This window comes from Ambystoma mexicanum, chromosome 9 (assembly GCF_040938575.1).
Source record: "Ambystoma mexicanum isolate Mex_15411 chromosome 9, UKY_AmexF1_1, whole genome shotgun sequence".
In the NCBI taxonomy this organism is placed as follows: domain Eukaryota; kingdom Metazoa; phylum Chordata; class Amphibia; order Caudata; family Ambystomatidae; genus Ambystoma; species Ambystoma mexicanum.
This window is the reverse complement of record NC_090931.1, coordinates 185,855,379-185,869,487: the sequence shown is the minus strand read 5'-3', so window position 1 is coordinate 185,869,487 and position 14,109 is coordinate 185,855,379. Positions and strand designations below refer to the sequence as shown.

At 52.6% G+C, this 14,109-nt stretch overlaps 1 protein-coding gene across 4 annotated transcripts in view; it reads left to right on the top strand.

Moving 5' to 3' along the window:
* The window catches only part of UBE4A (ubiquitination factor E4A), a 915,337-nt gene that overhangs the window by 488,326 nt on the left and 412,902 nt on the right, over positions 1-14,109 (top strand). The window lies entirely within an intron of this gene.

Genomic DNA, 14,109 nt, shown 5'->3' with positions numbered 1-14,109 from the left:
CCGGGGTCTCTGAACTTGCAGGCCTGGCTCCTGCAGCAATAGTTGGGAGGGTACGATATCCCAGCAGACTGCAAGGAGGTGCTTGCAAAGGCCAGGGCATCCTGAACTCTCAAGTGCTATTGACCCAAATGGAAGAGGTTCTCTGTCTGATGCCGGGCACAGAAGATTAAGCCTGTGTGGATTACGGCCCCGCAAGTGCTGCCGTACTTATTGTCGCTGGCCCATGCCTCCATCATGATCCATCTGGCGGCTATCTCCCGCTATACCAGAACTCCGGGGTGCTCATCCCTGTGGTCCCATCGCCTGGTGAAGGAGTTCATGAAGGGACTGTTCCGATCGTTCCTGCCGGTGAAGGCTCCGGCCCCGGCGTGGGAGCTCAACGTGGTGCTGACCAGGCTTATGGGGCCGCCATTCGAGCCCTGCATTCGGTGCCGTTGAAGTTCCTGTCGTGGAAAACAGCATTTCCTGTGGCCATCACCACGAGTGGGAGAGATCCAGGCCCTCTCCTGCAAGCCTCCATACCTGACTTTCCACGAGACAAGGGTGGTGCTGAGTATGCACCCCTCCTTTATGCCCAAGGTGCCATCGGACCTCCATCTCAACGAGCCCTTGGTGTTAACCGTTTTCTTCCCTTCGTCGCCGGCCGAGAGGACTTTGCACTCGCTGGATGTAGCTAGAGCGCTGAAGTTCTACGTGGACCGCACGACGAGTTTTCGGAAGACGTCACAGCTGTTTGTGAACTTTGGACCTGTGAACCAAGGGAAGGCCCTTTCTAAGGCTTCCATTTCCAGATGGCTCTCCGGCTGCATCATGCATTGTCACTGATTAGCAAACCGACCGTTGCCCGGCCGTCCGAGAGCCCATTCGACCACAACGATCGCTGCTACCACGGCGTTCCTATCTGGTGTGCCCCTGCTGGACATCTGCAGGGCTGCTACGTGGAGGTCGACGCACACCTTCACGAGATTCTACTGCGTCGACCGGGATTCCAGGGAGGAGTCCAGATTCGGCCAGGCAGTGCTGTGCAACCTGTTCGCCTGAAGGTGGGCCTGGTGAGGAGGTAAGAGATGCTTAATGTTGAGTTGTTGTATTGCTTAATGTTGAGCCTGTTGCCACCTCCCGTGGTTGTGCATGCGTATACTGCTATGTATTCTTGTATTCATGAACATGTGAATCCATGCCAGACCCCATGCTGGAGGAGGAACAAGTTACTTACCTGTAACTGTTGTTCTCCAGCATGGGTCTGGCATGGATTTACATGCGAACCCTCCCTCCTACCCCTCTGCGGTTCTTCACTTGGTCCTGCCGCCACTTTACGTGCTACCAAATCTGAGGATGGCTGCCCGAGGAGGGGCTTAGGTAGAGGGCAGTCATTGGCTGGGGGCAGTATCACCCAGAGACCAGTGATTGGTTATTAGGAGAAAGACAGTTCAGAAACTAAACAGAATTTTTCTTTACCGAGGATTCCCAGCCTGACGACGGGGAATATTCATGAGCATGTGAATCCATGCCAGACCCATGCTGGAGAACAACAGTTACAGGTAAGTAACTTGTTCCTTACTTTTAATGTAGCACACACCACCTTACAGGTGTACTTTGTATCTCTTTTTCACTTTTGTTGGGTAACATACTTTATGCCTTTTTGATGTGCCTAAGACAGACTGGTCGTAGTGAACTTTTTGTTTTTCATCTTCATCTCGGTGCAGTACCCTTTTTACTGCATAATGCCATTTCAAGTACCGTATACTAAAAATGCCCATACCCTCTGGTTTAAGTCCTGTAATGTGGCCCTCTTCTTGCCCTGTCGGGTCGGGCACTTCATATAAGAGCATGCAGTTCCCGGGATCTGGTTTGGATTCCTCGGGTAGTCTGTCCCTTTTATGCTCCATCGCTGATTTTGGAACTTTCCATTTCCAATGCATACTCTTTTCAGGAAGTATCTCTTGCTGGGCAGAAGTAGGGGATGTGGCTGTCTGTGATTGGGCAGCCCTTACCTGTTTGAATGGTGCAGATCCTCGCCATTGGTGAGCTAGGTTAACCCCTAGCCTGGACTTTGAATAAGGGGAGCCCTGCAGCCATTCCAGAGGTCACCCACTGAATTCAAGAGTCCAAAGGTGAAAAGCTTACTGAAGAAGACCCGGGCGACTGTTGTGAAGTGAACCAGCAGTGCTGGAGCCAACCGCCACTGCTTACTGCTACCTCTGCTGTTACCTGGGAAGACCTTTAATGGTGCCTTTGGAGCGGTGGGTTCATGTGGTCCTGGGCCCTGAACCAGAAGTCTGCTATTGGACTTCAGAAATGTCTTGTGACCATCCTGTGGGCTGCCCATCTACTAACGAGGATATCTGGTCCTACGGTCGCACTCCTGAGCTGAAACTCAACTGTGAAGATCCTCAGCTTTCGGGGCAGGAACATCGCTGCAGCAGCTGCTTCTCTCCACTGCTAAGAGGCCTTTCCTGGAACCTGCTTATTGCTGCCACCACAAGTCTGGCCTGTTGAACCCTTAATGAGGTTTCTTTGTCGCATTTCATTTGCTGAGTTCTGGCGGTCTATCCTCATAAGAGTGGCTATGGCTGCTGTTGTGAGGTGTCTGGTTGATCCAGCTGCAAGTCAATCTGGGTCATCCCAGAATTGGAGATAGCCAGCCTCAGTTACAACACCATCTCCAGAAACTGCACCTGCGACCCCTGAAACCCTATCAACGGAATCAACACATGAAGTAAGTGTGCCCAGTGATTCTGATCACCTAGAAACATGGAGTAAGGGGTCAGAGTGTACTTAACGTTTCCTTGCGCTCCCCCCCCCCCCAGACCGCCCCTCATCCCATACGAATTGTAAGGGTGCAAAGCCCCCTTTCTAGCACTGCACTTTCCTGGTAGAGGTCTAGCAAATGGTCTCTCCCCCCCCCCTTCCCTGTTGGCCCCCAACCTACCCTGGTTAACCATTATTGTGATAGGATTGCGAGTGCACCCCTAATTTATCGTATTTGTTTTCTGCAAGATGTGTTTTTAAAAGGCATGCCTATTACTTAACTTTTGGCTTCGAGAACCCTTGGGTGAAGGTTGGACTTCCTAGCCCTCCAACCAGGTACTTACCTGAACACTGACTCTTGAGACATTGAATAGTTGACTTACCACTTAGGGAAGTACTGCATAAGTATAAGGCGGCTGTGATATATTATGTTTTTATAGTGTTCTCTTTTGACTTTACTGTTAAAGTTTGTGAATTGTATTGTTGAATTTCTTTTAACTATGTTGGAGGTAAAGGTGTGTGTGTGTGTGCCCCTTCCCTCCCCCGCAGCATTGGATCATTCACATGCTGTAAATATTCCCTTCAGTCAGGCTGGGAATCCTCAGTAACATAGAGCAGTTTAAACTGAAACTTTCAGTTGCTTTTATGCTCTAGTACAGTCATTTTGGGTCATGCCCACAGCCAGTAGGAACCTCTCTCTTAATCCCCTGTCGGCCATCTTCAGATACTTTACTGCACGTTTGGGGAGTCTCAATTTCTTTCTCTACCGGTCATCAATTAAGGTCCGTGCCCAGACTGCTTCTAAGGAAAAGAGCAACCAAAGCCTCCCCCCCCAACCCCCGATGGAGGCAATTCCGTCAAGCAAATCCACTTCAAAGTCTGGTGGCCACCCTTCGCCGTAGTTCAAATGTACCACATCGTCCTCGAAGTCGGCCCCCAGTAAGTCCTCGTCGACAGCCAATTCTGCCTCCAGAGCGTCCACGCCAAAGCCATGTACACGGTCCACGAGTGCCCCGTCGACAACGACGAGCAAGCAGGCTCCCGTCGACAAAGACTTCGACTACTACATCGACGACTGTGGTACCGCGGTCGATGGCTCTGTCGATGAACCAGTCAACAGCAAAAACGGTATTTTTGAGCATGGTCACGACCACTGCATCGACTGTGACAACAATTTCGAATGCCCCCCCATCCCCCCCATCACAGTGTCTGCGCTAGCTGCGTTCCCTCAACCATCATACCCAGAACTCGGAGTGGTGATGCTCCCAGAGGGGACCATAATACTGGAGCCAAACCTCTCTTCCTCTAAAGATCTAGAAGAACGGGATGTGGAACCTGTCATGTCACCTCCCTCTTCCCCGAAACGCATTATACCACCTCCTGGAAGAAGCCTGGTTCGCACGTGGTAAGTCAAGCCTCCTAGGGCTACCAGTATTGCCACCCTTGCATGCAACCCTGGCTGGGGACAAATTGCCTCTGGTGCGTCCAACGGCACCGTTGCCGCCGCCGCCTCCTCCCGAGGCACGGGTCACCTGACATTTTATCCACCTTGACTACACTGATGGCTACATTGCAACAAAGGCTTCCAGCACCAACCCTGGTTCCTCCACGACGGCCTTTCGCCGATGCCCCTGGACCATCCAGTGAGGATGATATTCCACCACTGTCTAAAATGGTTGATCTCCAGGCATGGCCATGGCAACTGTCAGAAACGGGTACGGACACAGACCTAGATCACCTGGATGATGTGGCGTCAACGCACACGTCCAACACCGCAGTTCAAATATTTTGTCCCGGCCATTGGGGAACCAAATGAGGTCCCAATTAGGGACTCCACCAGATGAAGTGGGGGCTTTACATGCGATCATGGGCAGAGCAGCCAAGATGTTCGGGCTCTGCGGAGGAGCAGCGCAAGGACGGTGTCTTGTACCAACAGAGGGAGCAGCAGAGGAAATGTCATGTCCATTCCGCTTTTGGAGTTTGTCTGGCAGGATGGCCTTGGCACATCGTGAACAGCTCTGGTAAAAAACGTTTTGACGAAAAATACAGGGCCCCAGACAGCACCCCCGCCTGCCTCTGCACTCGGCCTACCACCAGATTCAGTTGTCTCTGCTGCTGCCAGGAAGAGGTCAGCCAACCAGTCGTCTTCCTGCTCCGTTCCTCAGGGCAAGGAGGGAAAACTCCTTGATGCCTTCAGCAAGAAAATCATAACCACTACAGCCACGACTTTCGGGCTGCTAACGCAATGGCCATTCTCGCAAGATGTGATCGAGTTATGGTATAAACTGGGCCCCATCCTAGAGTTTCTGCCTGACGACAAGAAACAGGAGGCAATGGACATTTTCCATGAGGGCAATTTGGCATCCGACCATGTCATCACAGTATCAGTGGATAACGCCAACACAGAATTTCGCCAGCTTGGTAATGGGGCGGTCCTTCACAGACAAGGGTGGCTCAAGGCCTCCGATTTTCGGCCCCATGTCCAATCCAGAGTCGTCGACATGCCTTTGGACAGCGTAGACCTGTTTGGAAAAAAGGTTAACAGGGACTTGCTCTCTATCAAGATGGACACTGAGACCGCTCACTCCATGGGCATGCTGCAGCAAAGGCGCCGGTCCTTTTGCTCCGGAAAAGGATGTTACAGTAGAACTTCATGGGACAACCGTTCCACGTACCTGTTGTCTTCCTCGCCTCATACAAGTGACCATACTGCTCGGGAGCAATACAGGAAGAAGTCCCAGTCCTACAGAGGTTCTCACCGCTTCTGTGGCTCCTCCCAATCCAGGGGCCAGTCCAGCAAGCAACCATGACCATCCCAGGGCCCAATCGCCCCACTTCAGCATCCCGGTGGGAGGACGGCTGTCGAGATATGTGAAGGAATGGAGAACCATCACATTCGGCAAATGGGTGCTATCCCTTCTTCAGCAGGGCCCCTCGCTGGAGTTCATACACTTTCAACTGGACATTCCACCCGCACACAAGCCGTAGAAGTTGTTGTGACACCTCCTGCTACAAGTGCAGGCATTACTAGTGAAAGGGGCAGTGGAGAAGGACAAATTGGCTACAGGAGTGTACTCCCGCTACTTCCTGGTAACAAACAAGGCACTGCACAACAAGTGTGAGGGGGTTGAAGACCCATATGAGGTCTCAGGGTGCTCAACAAATTCCTAAAGGTACAGACCTTCCGTATGGTGAAGCTGCAGCAGGTTCTTTGCCAGCTGCAACAAGGAGACTTCCTGGTGTCCCTTGAACTCGAGGATGCTTATATTCACATCCATATTGTCGCTCACACCAGCACTACCTACGCTTCGTAGCAGCAGGAGTGCACTACCAATTCAAGACCCTACCGTTCAGCCTTCGTTCAGCTCCATGGGTGTTTACCAAGTGCCTCGCACCAGTGGTGGCTCACGTGCAGCGGAGGGGCATTCACATATATCCCTGTACTTGGACAACTGTTTGGTGAGAGCCCCTTCCTACCCACTGGCAGAAGACATCACGGAGTCCACCATCCAGTGTCTAGAACCGCTCCGATTGTCCATCACATTCCCAAAGTCGTGTCTAGTGCTATGAAGACAGTCACTCCACTTAGGAGCGAAGCTCGAAACTGAGACCTGCCACGCCCTCGGATGAGATGGTGGTGGTGCTTCTTGCAAAGGTGCATTACCTCAGCAGTGTCCAGATGACCCCAGTCCACAATTAAAATTCACTACCGGGGATGATGTCTTTGTGCATTCCTCAGATCACTCACTGCAGGCGGCGCTTGCGGCTGGTTCATGAATTCCTGGACACTTGATGGATATAGGCGTCAGGGTCCTGGGACGATCGCGTCACTCTGACGAAAGCCTTCAGGCAGGGCCTTCGCTGGTGGTCAGTGAGGGAACATCTGGTGAAGGGTGCCCCGTTCAGGCTGCCAGACAATCAGCCCACCGTCACGACGGATGCCTCACTGAAAGGTTGGTGCGCCCACTGTCTGGACCAAAACATGAGACCTCTGGTCCGCAGAAGAGAAGGGCCTGCACATCAACCTGCTGGAGTTGCAGGCGATTTTCTGGGCCCTATGTGAGAAAGCAGAGAGTGTCTCACTTACTGACCCCCCAGTGATTTGTCATCCAAGTGGCCAGGACATGGCCATCGCTGTTGGGTCCAGTTCCTGGGGGTGGACCAGTGGGAGGGAATAACCTGGATGAGGGGCACGGGAAGTAAGGTAGGGGCACCCGATGGTGAGACACGGTTTCCCCTTTCCTTTCAAACCTCTTCCCCCATGGTCATAGCCCGGCAGAAGGTGATCCAAGCAGCGAAGCGCAATCGCCCAATGTGAACGATTACCAAAGGAACTTTTTGTATATTGTTTATGGTTCAACAGGACTTCTAAGGCAAGAGACTTTGCCGGAAAGAGACTTGGCCCCAGAAGGTTCTGATATCGTTGAAAGGAGCTGCAACCACTTGTTGGCGAGGCCCAGGAGTGTGCTGTGCGCAAAGGTCCTGCCTTGTCCCGTGTTAAAAACATGTGGAAGGGAGACCCCTGGCTATAACATCCTGACTTATCATTTGTGAACACTTCTTTCTTTTCTTGTGAACTTCATCTTACTCTTTTTGAAATTGGCTGTAAGGAATGGCAATAGTTTTGTTTTTAGTATAGGCTCTTTTATTTGACAAGACGCCACTACGGTCGCCTGTTACGAAGCAGCTCCCAGCCTTCCTAGGTTGACATGCTAAGTTTATTACAGCTTCTCAGGACACCTTCACAAGCAGTTACATAGTCCTTAAGTAAGTTACATTAATAGGATAAACACTGGCAGCCCATCACCCAGGCTTCAGGCTGACTACCTGCCCAACATCGAACCTTCCCTCAAGCATTCCGACACTCAGACACAAAAACTCCACATGACATCACCACATTCCTTCTGCATCCCCACTACCAAGCTAAGCCAGACACAACACATCTCCTCCCCTTACATTGGCACATTGCACAGAGCAACAATACATAACGCATACACAACACCGCCTTATTATTTGATGGTAGTATTTGCTCCCAGCTTGGATTTAGGTTTAGATTTCGTGTGTATCTGACCCATTTGTTACAGTTTATTAAACACCCTTGAACTGTTTTCACTTTCTGCTGTTGCCACCATAGGTTCCTTACACCTACTAGCGGGGCAGGTGGTACGAGTCTACACCGACAATATGACATCAGTGCTTTGTCTGTAAGCAAGGGGAACCAGGTCCCCACAGCTATCCAAGGAAGCTCAGGCCCTCTGACACTGGGTGTTGCAACACCAAATGTTCCTCATTTTCCTCCACCTACCAGGGATTCAGAATACCCTAGCGGATTCCCTCAGCAGGGAGTTGCGCTCTTGCCACGAGTTTCCATGGGAGTGGAAGTTCCTGTATGCATTTCCTCCAATTCCCCCCTGGTGCAGCGGGTCATCCACATTTTCAGACTATATCAGTGTAAACTAATATTATTGGCCCTGTACTCTGGCCTCCTCGCCATCTCGTCCGCTCTTCCTCTCAAGCTGAACCCACAACAGGCTCCTATCATGAACCAAGGGGCAGTGCTGCACCACGACCAGGCCTCACTCTGACGGCCTGACTCCTGTGTTCTTAGAGTTGGACAACGCTGCCAAGAGGTCCTGGCCCGGGCTAGGGCTCAGTCCACTTTGAAGTGTTACACGAGCAAGTGGAAATGCTTCACGTGTGGTGCAGGAGCCAGCAGTTGAGGCCTCATGCCGTCCGGCCACAAGACAATTTGCCTTATCCTTGGCTCGGGCAGGCTTGACCCATAATATCGGCCAAATAGATAGGTGAAATCCAAGCATTTTCTTGCAAACCTCCTTATTTGAAATTTCACAAGGAGAAGGCTATTCTTCCTTCTAACCCAACAATTATGCCTAAGGTGCGGTCCTCCAATATGATTCAACCAGTAGGTTTACCTTTTTTTTTCGGCACGCCAATGTCTCCAGCTGACCGGGCATTACATACTATGTGGCCCGTACTTTACTCTGTCTCATGGACCAATTGCTTCTGTCTTTTGGGCCCACTGGCCCATGGAAGGCTTTGTCGAAGCCTTCCATTTCAAGGTGAATTGCAGCCTGCATTTCCTTCTGCCACCAAAAGGCGGGCAGGCCCCTCCTGGGCAGGCCTTGGGTTCCCTCCACCAGAGTGGTTGCTGCCTTCCTCTCATGGAGATCGGTGCATACATTCACCAAGTTCTACTGTGTCTACAGAGATTCAGCAGAGGAATCTAGAGTTGGCCTGTCAGTTCTGAGGCGCCTCTTTGCTTGAGGTTCGTAAGTCTCAAGTGGTAGGTTGTGCTGGGAGCGTGCCTCCGCCTTTATGTAGTGTTTATTAATACTGCTTTGTAATCTATTCACAGCATGTGACTCTATGAAAGAACCATTGCTGGAAAAGGAATGTTAGTTACTTGTAACTCCGGTTCTCCAGCATTGGTATCTTTCATAGATTCACATGCGGCCCTCCGACCTACTCCGCATGGCTCATCTTTTGGCTTACTGCCACTCGCGTGGCTTGCCTAATTTGAAGATGGTCGACGGGGGGAAGAGTTAAGGGGGATGTTCCTATTGGCTGTGGGCAGTATGACTCATAGAGCGCAAAAGTGTCTGATAGTTTCAGTGTAAGTTTAAACTGCTGTTTACGAGGATTCCCAGCCTGACAACGGGGAATATTTACAGCATCTGAATCTATGAAAGATACCAATGCTGGACAACCGGAGTTACAGGTAAGTAACTAACTTAATCCATATGTATATTTTGTGACGAATCGAGGGAATTTGTGTCCCACCCCCCAAGATAATCATCACTTTCCCCATTCACTGAATTACAAGGGTTTTGGTGCGTGAAATCTTATCACCTTAACTGTCTCTTAACTAAAGTTCTTTCTGTGGAAAAAACAAAAAGATATATATTTTGTGCGTAGATTGGAGTGTTTTGTAGGGTTTAGCATACTTGAGTTCGAGGGGATTGGGTCCTCCGACGTATTCCAAATCTATCACCGTAATCACCACAGCTGTGCTGCTTCGGAAAATCTTTCTGCGTCGATGTCGATACGCCGTCCTCCAGGACCACCTCCGACGGCCGACGTCACCATATGTTATAAGTAGGATGCACGACGCCTTAGCCTCAGTTCCGTTTTTTCCGCGAGCGTGTTAGCTTCGGAGATCTCGGCGCGCCTCGACTCTTTGGAGTTTCTGTTCTTTCGGTTCTTCAAGCCTGTTCGTTTTGTGGAGTTGTTATCGGGAAGTCTTCCTTTTCTTCCACCCCGCGTCCGGGCTTCAAGAAGTGTGGGTCCAAGATGTCGGTGACGGACTCGCACGACGCCTGCCTCTGGTGCCTCGAGGAGGCCCACGACACTGATGATTGTGTCGACTGCCAGTCGCTTACGTTCAAGGCCTTACGGGAACGCAACAAGAAGCTGTCGGTCGGTAAGGTGTCCAAGCCCCGGAAGGCGAGGTCCACTGGGCTTTCGACGGACGATTCGAGGGGCGACTCTCCGCATTGCAGTCGTAAGTCTAGGGGGTCTCGGTCCCGGAGTGGGTCCCGCCACTCCTCTGCCTCTTGGAGGCACTCCCGGAAGCACTGTCATTGGACGCCTTCCCCGTCCTTTTCCGAGAACTCCGCCCGTCGGCGGGTTTCTTATCCCACCAAGCGTTCCTCTCCGGAGGGATGGGCTTCCTTCGGGAAGAAAATGTTGGCGATTCTTGAATCGCAGGGCTCCAGTCCGTCCGTGCCTCAGAGGGGTCGGCCGTGATCGTACTAGAGACACCGCTCGTACGCCTTAGGGCTCGGTCCCGTTCGGACAAGGGGAATCGTTCTAGTCATGCCCGTTCCAGGTCCCGGTCCTTGACGCCCTCGAGACCACGTGAACCTATGAAGTCTTCAAAGAAGACGTCGATGCCTGTGGCGCTGAGGTCGTGGACAGACTCTCTCAATGCCCCGCTTCCGAGGAAGTCATTGACACCTAGGCTGTCGAGAGACACGCTCGGGGCTCCGGCCGCGAGGCCTGTGTCGATGCAGTCGGCGCCACGCTCGATGCCTATTGCGCGAGGGGGTCGACGCCTTTTTCGAGGCTGGGGTGTCGGAGGTACCCCATAGCATGGGGCAACCCCCCTAGAAAGGCTCTGTCAAAGGCAAAACATGTCTTTCTCCCTTATTCAATGCCCACTTTCCAGCCTACAAATTATATTTCCGAGGTGGAAGAGGGTTCTGAAGATGGGTTGGTTCCTCGCACGGTACCAGATGAGATTCTTTCTGGTCATAGCCAGATTGAGGACCTGCATCAGTCACTGCATGACGCCAGTGGTCTGGACACCTCTCCGGAGGTGGAGTTCTGTAGGCCTGAGCCTGGCACCCATGCCGAGTCATCGTACCGGTGCCTTATGTCGAGGGTCACAGACTACTTGGGGTGGTCGGCGCCCCCAGTTGATTTTTGTGCAGGATGATCTTACAGATATCCTCGACCAAGGTCCACCCACTGACCCGGTACTGCCATTCCATATGGCTCTGGAAAGAAGGGTGGCAGCGGCTTGGACTGCCCCGGAGAGTCTCCCGGCAGTGAGAAAGTCTTTGCCGCGAAAATACCGTCCGGCCAGTAGCGACCCCTGCTACTTGACCACACACCCCACTCTGGAGAGTTTGGTGGTGCAGGCGGCTACGGCCCCAGCAAAGCAGGCGTCGTATTCTACCATCCCTCCTGATAGGGATGACAACCGTTTTGATGGTTGGGCGAAGAAAGTGTTTTCTTCAGGGGGTATGGCGCTTCAGACAGCCACCTCCGTATGTGCCTTGTCTTGTTTCACGCACACTCTGTGGAACTGTATTTCCTTAGCGGCTGAACATATTCCCGAAGACGACGAACGGGATGGTTTTCTTGTTATTATTCAGGATGGCAAGGATGCCATGTGTGAGTCCGTTCAGTCGGGTTTGTACATGGCAGACGGTCAGCCAGTCCATGGCGGCAAACACCGTAATACGCAGGTTTGCGTGGTTGAGGAAGTCAGGGTTTGCTCCTGATGTGCAAGCCAGGCTCCTCAACATGCCCTTTGATGGTGTACATCTTTTTGGCAGCAAGGCTGACAAGAGCCTTGAGAGGTTGCAGACCTCCAAAGCTGCAGCGAAATCGTTGGGCGCTGCAGTCTGCCAACATCCGCCTTTTCCTCGTAGGGGACAGCAATGGAGGGGAGGTTCCTTTCATTATTACTCATCCTTTAGTAAAGCGAGAGGGGCTGCAAGTCAAAGGGGCAACCGTAGGAGTGCCAGAGGTGGAAAACAAGGTACTCGAGGTGCCAAGGCCGCGCAAGCAGTTGCCTCGTTGCCCTCAGGCAACCCCGCAGCCGCTACCACTCAGTCATGAGGCCCACGTTTCACTGGTTGGGGGAAGGCTGGCGCAGCATCGTGTAGAATGGCGTGCCATTACTTCAGATGTGTGGGTTCTGGAGATCATAGCCCACGGCTACTATCTTCCTTACCGGCAGAGGCCTTATGACAATCCCCCAGGGAATCTCTCTTTGAAGAGTCCGGATCCGCTCCTTGCGCAGGAAATTCAATCCCTGCTGGAGAAAGGCGCCATAGAACTGGTGCCTGTAGCGGAGAGGAACAAGGGATGGTATTCCCCTTATTTTTTGATTTCGAAGAAAGACGGGGGATTGAGAACCATCATGGACCTGCGCGGTTTGAACAAACTCCTCAGGAAGGACAAGTTCACGATGGTTTCTCTCTCTCAAGTCCTCCAGGCCCTTCAACTTCAGGACTGGTTGGTGTCTTTCGACTTCAAGGACACTTATTTTCATGTGCCGATCCATCCCAAGCACAAGAAGTACCTGAGGTTTGCGGTTGGTGACTCGCACTTTGTTTCGGGTCCTGCCGTTCAGATTGACCTCCGCCCGAGGGTTTTCACCAAGCTCATGGTGGTGGTGGCAGCGCATCTCGGGCAAGGGGGGATTCACGTCTACCCCTACCTGGACGATTGGTTGATCAGGGCGCGCTCTTCCGAGCAAGTCCTGGTTCATCTGTCCGTCACCTGCCACTCCCTCCACAGGCTGGGCTTCTCACTCAATTTAAAGAAGTCCCACTTTACGCCAACTCAGCGGCTCCAGTACATCGGAGCAGTGCTCTACACTTCCCCGGGGCAGTGTTATCCTCCCCAGGTGAGGGCTCTTCACATTCAGCAGATGGTACACAAGTTTCGACATGCCCAGAGTCTCCCGGCGTTCGAGTTCTTGAGGTTGCTCGACCTCATGGCATCCTGCATTCTTCTGGTGCCAGAGGCCAGGTTGCGGATGAGATGTCTGCCGTGGGCTCTCAAGCTCCAGTGGTCTCAGTCCTCCGGCAAGATGTCGGACTCCGTTCAGGTGCCGCCCTCGGTTGCCCAGGACCTTCTGTGGTGGGCTGACAAAGGCAATCTGATGAGGGGGGCTCCATTTTGGCTGCCCTGGCTGGAGGTGACGATAGTGACGGCCGCATCCCTCATAGGATGGGGAGCTCATGCCAACGAGCTGAGTCAGCGGTCGTTGTTCTCCGTCGGAGTTCAGACTCCATATCAATCTGTTGGAGCTGAGGGCCATCAGGCTAGCCCTGAAGGCTTTTCTGCCGACTGTGCGAGGAAAGAACGTCCTAATTCTGACGGACAACACAGTGGCCATGCACTACCTCAACAAAAGGGGGGGGGGCAGGGTCACTTCCTCTGTGCAGGTAGGCGATGCAGCTTTGGTTCTGGGCCATCCAGCAGGAAATTTCGATCTCGGCAGTTCATCTGGCTGGAGACTAAAACGAGACGGCGGACGCTCTGAGCAGGCAGAGCGTGATCTCTCCCGAGTGGGAGCTGGCTCAGGAGATTCTCCTGGAGATCTTCGCCCTCTGGGGGACCCCTCAAGTGGATCTCTTCGCCTCCAGTGTCAACCGGAAGTGCGAAGTTTCTGCTCGCGGGAATTTCCTCCAAGAGGAGCCTTAGGAGACGTGGTCGTGGTGGAGTGGTCCTTCCCACTGCTGTACGCGTTTCCTCCAGTCCCCGTCATCCCGCAAGTGCTGCAGAGGTTACGGAGGTTCGGTTCCCGGATGATCCTCATTGCTCCGGCATGGACCAGGAGGACGTGGTACCCGGACCTTCTCGACTTGTCCATCTGCCCTCCACGTCGTCTTCCCTACCGAGACCATCTGCTCTCACGGGAGGGTGGTCAGGTTCTCCATCCAGAGGTCAGGTCTCTCAACCTTCACGCTTGGCTTCTGAAAGGTTGAAGTATGTATAAGGATTGGGACCTCCCTGAAGACGTGATGGAGGTGTTGCTTTCGGCCAGACAGCCGGCAACAAAGTCACTGTACTGTTGCCGTTGGCGAAAGTTCTGCG